Source organism: Physeter macrocephalus, chromosome 12 (genome assembly GCF_002837175.3).
Source record: "Physeter macrocephalus isolate SW-GA chromosome 12, ASM283717v5, whole genome shotgun sequence".
Classification (NCBI taxonomy): domain Eukaryota; kingdom Metazoa; phylum Chordata; class Mammalia; order Artiodactyla; family Physeteridae; genus Physeter; species Physeter macrocephalus.
Genome location: NC_041225.1, coordinates 88,294,632 through 88,301,205, shown reverse-complemented (window position 1 = coordinate 88,301,205; position 6,574 = coordinate 88,294,632). Strand labels below are relative to the sequence as shown.

General features: G+C 47.2%; 2 protein-coding genes and 1 non-coding gene across 8 annotated transcripts in view; 2 read left to right on the top strand and 1 right to left on the bottom strand.

The window, feature by feature from the left end:
- LOC102976581 (EKC/KEOPS complex subunit TPRKB) overlaps positions 1 to 6,574 on the top strand; it is a 279,834-nt gene that overhangs the window by 172,069 nt on the left and 101,191 nt on the right. The window lies entirely within an intron of this gene.
- Positions 1 to 6,574, top strand: part of LOC112067517 (EKC/KEOPS complex subunit TPRKB-like) — a 166,645-nt gene that overhangs the window by 114,906 nt on the left and 45,165 nt on the right. The gene's annotated exons all lie outside the window — the stretch shown is intronic.
- On the bottom strand, positions 3,680 to 3,798 carry LOC112067528 (5S ribosomal RNA). Its single transcript, XR_002893323.1, has one exon. It is a non-coding gene; the product is annotated as a 5S ribosomal RNA (ribosomal RNA).

Sequence of the window (6,574 nt, the reverse complement as noted above, 5' to 3'; positions counted from 1 at the left end):
TGGATAAACAATTTGCAGTACATATGTACAATGGAATATCACTCAGCCATGAAATCAATGTCATAAGGCTAGTAGCAGCATAATGAGTGATTTAGGTACGATGATTCTAAGAGAAATAAGTCACAGAGATAAGGAAACGTATCATAAGATACCACTTATAGAGGGAATGTAAAAATTGCTACACATGAACTGAATTACAAAACAGAACAGAGTCACACATTTGGAAAACACACTTATGGCTGCTTCAGGGGAAGGGTGAGGTGGGGTGATGCATAAAACAAGAGTATGAAATTAGCACAGATACCGTTCCATAAACCAAACATGTAATAGACAAGACCTACTCATTGCTCACTGAACTGGACTCAACACACCCTATTCACCTGAGAAGAATATACCTGCGTAGTAAGAATCTTAAAAATATTTATTGATATCTCTCTGTAAGTGAATCAAGAGGGTGTAAAGGGGCATAAACACAGCATTGAAAATCAGCTACACCCCATTATAACTATAAATTACAAAAAGAAATCAGTGCAAGAGAGAGAATTCTTACAAAATTCGTTCAGGGCGTGTGATGCTACCTGGATTGACCATATCTAGACCCACAGCTGGAAGAGACATAAGTTTCGACACTCTTGTGGCCGAGAGGATTGGTGACCATGGTGAGGAAATGCAGATCCTTTAAGTAATACTGTGGGCTACCCATTCCATGGGTTCCAAATCTCCGGGTTCAAGGGAATCTTCCTACAGCTAAAACATGCATGGGAAACCCAGAGGATGGTACACCGTGTGATCGGGAAATGGTTCTAAAACACACCTCATTTTTCATCCCCTGGTGCTCGGGTTCGCCATTCCCGCCACTTTACTAACAATGCCCCCACTTGGAGAATCACCACCTTTAACCTCCGGTTTCGTACAGTTTGCAATTTGTCCAGAGGATGAACGGGAAGAGGAAGAACCAATGAGAGACCAGCTCTAGGTGTTTGGACAGGCAAATGTCACTCTAATTTCCAATCAGGAAGAATTAACCAAAGGCTCAGCCTGCCCCCCGGAACTAGAATAGGGCCTGAAGCAATCCTGCGGTTTTGCGGCCAGCTCCCAAAAAGGCGAGATGAAAAATGGAGTTCAGGGGCACTGCAATTCACAAACCTGCAGGATTATAAATGATAACTATCGTCCGAAAATATATTGAGGTAAGGCAACAAAGAGAATTTGAAAGCAAGGCAGAATTGCAGGAAACAGTTTTAAAGAGGTAGATTGGAGTCCCCTTTAAAGCACCTGAAAAGCGGCAGAACTCGACAATGATGCAGTTGGCCAAAAAGGGCGTGTGCGTTTTTTCCTGAATATATTCAGGAAAAAACGCACACGCCCTTTTTGACCAACCAAAGAAGCGGGTAATGCAAATAAGCACTACAAAGAGTTCTCACTTCGCATCAGTCAAAAGGGCCATCGTGAAAAAGTGTAAAACCCAGAAATGCAGAACAAGCCATGGATAAAAGGGAGCCTTATTACGCTGATGGGCGGGATGTAGATTGTCAATGGCCACTCTGGAGAAGTGTATGGTGTTTCCTAAAACATCTGAAAAACACAGCTACAGAGCATAGGGCACTTCCACTCATGGGCGTATATCTGGGGAAAACCAAAAATCGAGAGGACACAGGCACCCCAAATTCGAGGGATGCTCTGTTTACAAGAACCTCAACTCGGGTACACTTTAAATATCCCACGAAAGAGAAAAATGGATAAACAAGTTGCGGTACATATGTACAATGGAATATCACTCAGCATGAAATCAATGTCATAAGGTTACTAGCAGCATAATGAGTGGTTTAGGCACGATGATTCTAAGAGAAATAAGTCACGCAGATAAAGAAACGTACCATAAGATATCACTTATAGAGGGAATGTAAAAATCGCTACACATGAACTGTATTACAAAACAGAACAGAGTAACACTTTTGGAAAACACACTTATGGCTGCTTCAGGGGAAAGATGAGGTGGGGTGATGCATAAAACAAGAGTTTGAAATTAGCACCAAAAGCGTTCCATAAACCATATATGTAATAGACAAGACCTATCATTGCTCAGTGAACTGGACTCATCACACCCTATTCACCACAGAAGAATATATCTGCGTAGTAAGAATCTTAAAAAGTATTTATTGATATCTCTCTGTAAGTGAATCGAGTGGGTGTAAAGGGGCATAAACACAGCGTTGAAAAATAGCTAAACCCCATTATAAATATAAATTACAAAAAAAAAGATAGTGAAAGAGAGAGAATTCTTACAAATTTCCTTCAGAGGGTGTGATGCAACCTAGATTGACCACATCTAGACCCATAGCTGGAAGAAACATAGGGTTGGACACTCTTGTGGCCGAGATGATTGGTGAGGTTGGTGAGCAAATGCAGACCCTTTAATAAGTAATACTGCGTGCTACCCATTCCATGGTTCCCATACCTCCAGGATCAAGGGAATATTCCTACAGCTAAAGCATGCACGGGAAACCCAGAGGATGGTACACTGTGTGATCGGGAAAGGTTTCTAAAACGCACCTCATTTTTCATCTCCTGGTGCTCGGGTTCGACATTCCACCCGCTTTACTAATAATCTCCCCACTTGGAGAACCAACACTTTTAAACTCCTGTTTCGTACAGTTTGAAATTTGTCCAGAGGATGAACGGGAAAAAGAACCAATGAGAGACCAGCTCTAGGTGTTTGGACAGGCACATGTCACTCTAATTTCCAATCAGGAAGAAGAATTAACCAAAGGCTCAGCCTGCCCCCTGGAACCAGAATAGGGCCTGAAGCAATCCTGTGGTTTCGCCTCCAAAAAAGGCGAGTTGAAAAATGGAGCTCAGGGGCACTGCAATTCACAAACCTGCAGTGTTATAAATGATAACAATCGTCCAAAAATATACAGAGGTAAGGCAATGAAGAGAACTTGAAAGCAAGGCAGAATTGCAGGAAACAGTTTTCAAGAGGTAGATTGGAGTCGCCTTTAAAGCACCTGAAAAGCGGCAGAACTTCGACAATGATGCAGTTGGCCAAAAAGGGCGTGTGCGTTTTTTTCCTGGATATATTTAGGAAAAAACGCATACGCCCTTTTTGGCCAACCAAACTAGCGGGCAATGCACATCAGCACTACAAAGAAGTCTCACTTCGCATCGGTCAAAAGGGCCATCCTGAAAAAGTGTAAAACCCAGAAATGCAGGACAAGCCATGGAGAAAAGGGAGCCTTGTTATGCTGGTGGAAGGGATGTAAATTGCAAACGGCCACTCTGGAGAAGTGTATGGTGTTTCCTAAAACATCTAAAAAACAGAGCTACAGAGCATACGGCACTTCCACTCATGGGCGTGTATCTTGGCCCCGGCCCTGCGGCGGAGTCTGGGTCCGGGCCAGCCACCCCCGGAGCGTCTGGTGTGCCGCTGCCTTCCAGGGCCGCCTTCTGGCCGCCTGGCCCCGGCCAGGCCGGCGGGGAGCGCTCCCTCCGGCGCGCGCTGTGGTGGGAGGGGCCTGAGGAGGTGGGGCCTGCAAGGGTGCCCGGCGGAGGCGGAGGCGGAGGCGGCCTCTGCCGCGGGCGACTAAAGGAGAAGGCGGGGCCTGCAGCGGTGCCCGGCGTGGGAGGAGGCGGCCTCGGCCGCGGGCGACTAAAGGAGAAGGCGGGGCGGGAGGCAAAAAGCCTACAGCACCCGGTATTCCCAGGCGGTATCCCATCTAAGTACTAACCAGGCCCGACCCTGCTTAGCTTCCGAGGTCAGACGAGATCGGGCGCGTTCAGGGTTGTATGGCCATAGACAGGGGTCGGGCCCGCGGGCTGCCTCTTGAGGCCCAGCTTCGCTGGCGCTTGCGCCTTACCGCCAGCCCCGCGGCCAGCCCGCCCCGGCAGGGGAACGGAGGCCTCGGGTACCGCGGGGTGGCGGAGGGCTTGGCGACCTCCCAGGCCAGGGCGGGCGGGACCCAGCAAACCCTTCGGCTCTTGGCGCCCCGCCCCGGATCCCGCACGTCTCTCACAGGGACGTGGCCCCGGAACACGTCCGGGAACGTGACAGGGATCATCTTAGCCAACTCAACCCCAGACATTGTCCTCCAGGATACATACTATGTAGTAGCATACGTCCATGACCTAATGTCCATGGGAGCAGTCTTCACTATTATAGGAGGCTCCTACACTGATTCCCACTATTCTCAGGTTATACAGTTATCTCAGCGTGAGCAAAAATTCACTTCACAAGTATATTTGTAGTAGTAAATATGACTTCCTGCAGCACTTTCTTGGCCTCTCAGGGATGTCACTACGTTAGTCTGTGTACCCTGAGGCACACACAACATGAAATATTTTGTCTTTAGGCTCTTTCATCTCAGTAGCAGCAGTAATGCTAATACTCTTCATACTTTGAAAAGCATTTGCATCTAAACAAGAAGCCTTAGCAGTGGAAACTCCTACTCCTAACCTAGAATGGTTACACAAATGCCCTCCACCATATCCTATGTTTCAAGATCCTACCTATGTGAATGTAAAATAAGGAAGGATTCAAGTCCTTTTCAAGCAGTTTCAAGCCAACACCATAACAATTATGTCTTTCTCAATAAATGAGATAAAAGTAAAAAGTAATGTAGCTTTGTCAAAGTTAAATCATAGGCTAAAATCCTGTATATCACTATGGCATATAAATTTCATCTAGGCTCTCAAGATACAACATCACCGATTATGGAAGAACTTTTACATTTTCATCATCACACATTAATAGTGATTTTTAAAATAAGTTCTCTAGTCCTCTATATTATTTCACTAATATTAACATCTAAACTAACTCATATACATACAATAGATGCACAGGTAGAGAAAATGTGAACAATTTACTAGCCATTATTGTAATCTTAATTGCCCTACCATCATTGTAAATCCTTTACATGATACATGAAATCAATAACTCTTTCAAACCATAAAAAACTATGGGTCACTAATGATACTGAAGCCACAAATACACAGATTATGAAGATTTAAATGTTGACTCCTCTGTAATCCCCACATCAGAGCTAAAACCAGGAGAATAATGACTGATAGAAGTCAACAACCGCGTAGTTAGAGATAGTCATTGAATATTAGTTTCATCTGAAATTGTTGTACACGCCTGAGCTGTTCCTTCTCAGGCCTCAAAAGAGCTGCTATCCCAGGACGGCTAAATTAAAGAATCCTAATACCAACAGGACCGGGCCTGTGTTGTGGACAAGAGAGCTCGTTCTTCTGAGTTCAAGACTGGACAGAGGGATATGGCTGAGATATGGGCTGAATCCGGAGCCCATGGGGATGCACTCCCCAAGCTCCAGGATAGGAATGGGGCCTCTGGGGTCCCAGGCCACCCACCACGCCCTCCCGAGCAGGATCTTGGCAACATTCCCTGTCAGGGATGAGGCAACCTAGCACTTGTCACGGCCCGATGTTGTGTCCTATGTGGGCCCCATGCTCTTGGGACCACACGCCACACTCTGCAGGTCCATGCCACAGGGTCCTTCGTGCCTCAGGAGTAGAGACCACACAGCAAGCAGTTCCCTCCCCAACCAGCAGGATGAAGGGAGGAGAGCAGGGGCGCCAGAGGAATCTCACTCAGACAACACCACCCCAGGGGTGCCAGTGGGGACAGTGATGATGCAGATGAGGCACAGACCAAGAGATGGGACCAGAGGACCCCAAAGGCAGCTGGTCAGGTCCTGGCTCCTCTTCACCCCCGGACACCTTTGTCCCTCATACACCCCCTTCCGCATACACCCTCTCCTTAAATGCAGATTGGGCTTGGGACCACACCCCACACTCTGCAGGTCCATGCTACAGGGTCCTTTGTGCCTCTGGAGTAGAGACCACACAGCAAGCAGTTCCCGCCCGAACCAGCAGGAGGAGGGGAGGAGAGCAAGGGCACCAGGGGAATCTCACTCAGACAACAACACCCCAGGGGTGCCAGTGGGGACAGTGATGATGCAGATGAGGCACAGACCAAGAGATGGGACCAGAGGACCCAAAAGGCAGCTGGTCAGGTCCTGGCTCATCTGCACCCCGGACACCTTTGTCCCTCATACACCCCCTTCCTCATACACCCTCTCCTTAAATGCAGATTCTTCAGATGCAAACAGGCAGAGCTTCAGACTGAAAGTCAGCCTTCCAAAATGACCCGTCAGCAAACACTGCAGGATTCCACTCCAGTGGGTGCCCTGGAGCCGACAGCTCAGGGACTGAAGTGGATATCGGTGCCAGGGCAGTAAGAGGGAACGGGGAGGGAGGCTTTCATGGTTGTGGAATTTTGGTTTTGCAAGATGAAAAGTTCTAGGGATGAGGGTGATGGCTCCACGAGCAAGTGAATAGATCTGATGCCTCAAAAACGTGCACTTAAAATGGTGATGATGGTAAAGGGTATGTGACGTGTGTTTTATTTCGCTTAAAATAAATTCTTAAAATAATGTCTTGTTAATTGAGATTCCATTTCGACTCCCCTTCATCACAAATGTCGGAGGCCCAGACACAGTCCCCTACCTTAGGGGCCATCACGGTACCCTCACAGAGCATGTGGGAGACCATTCTT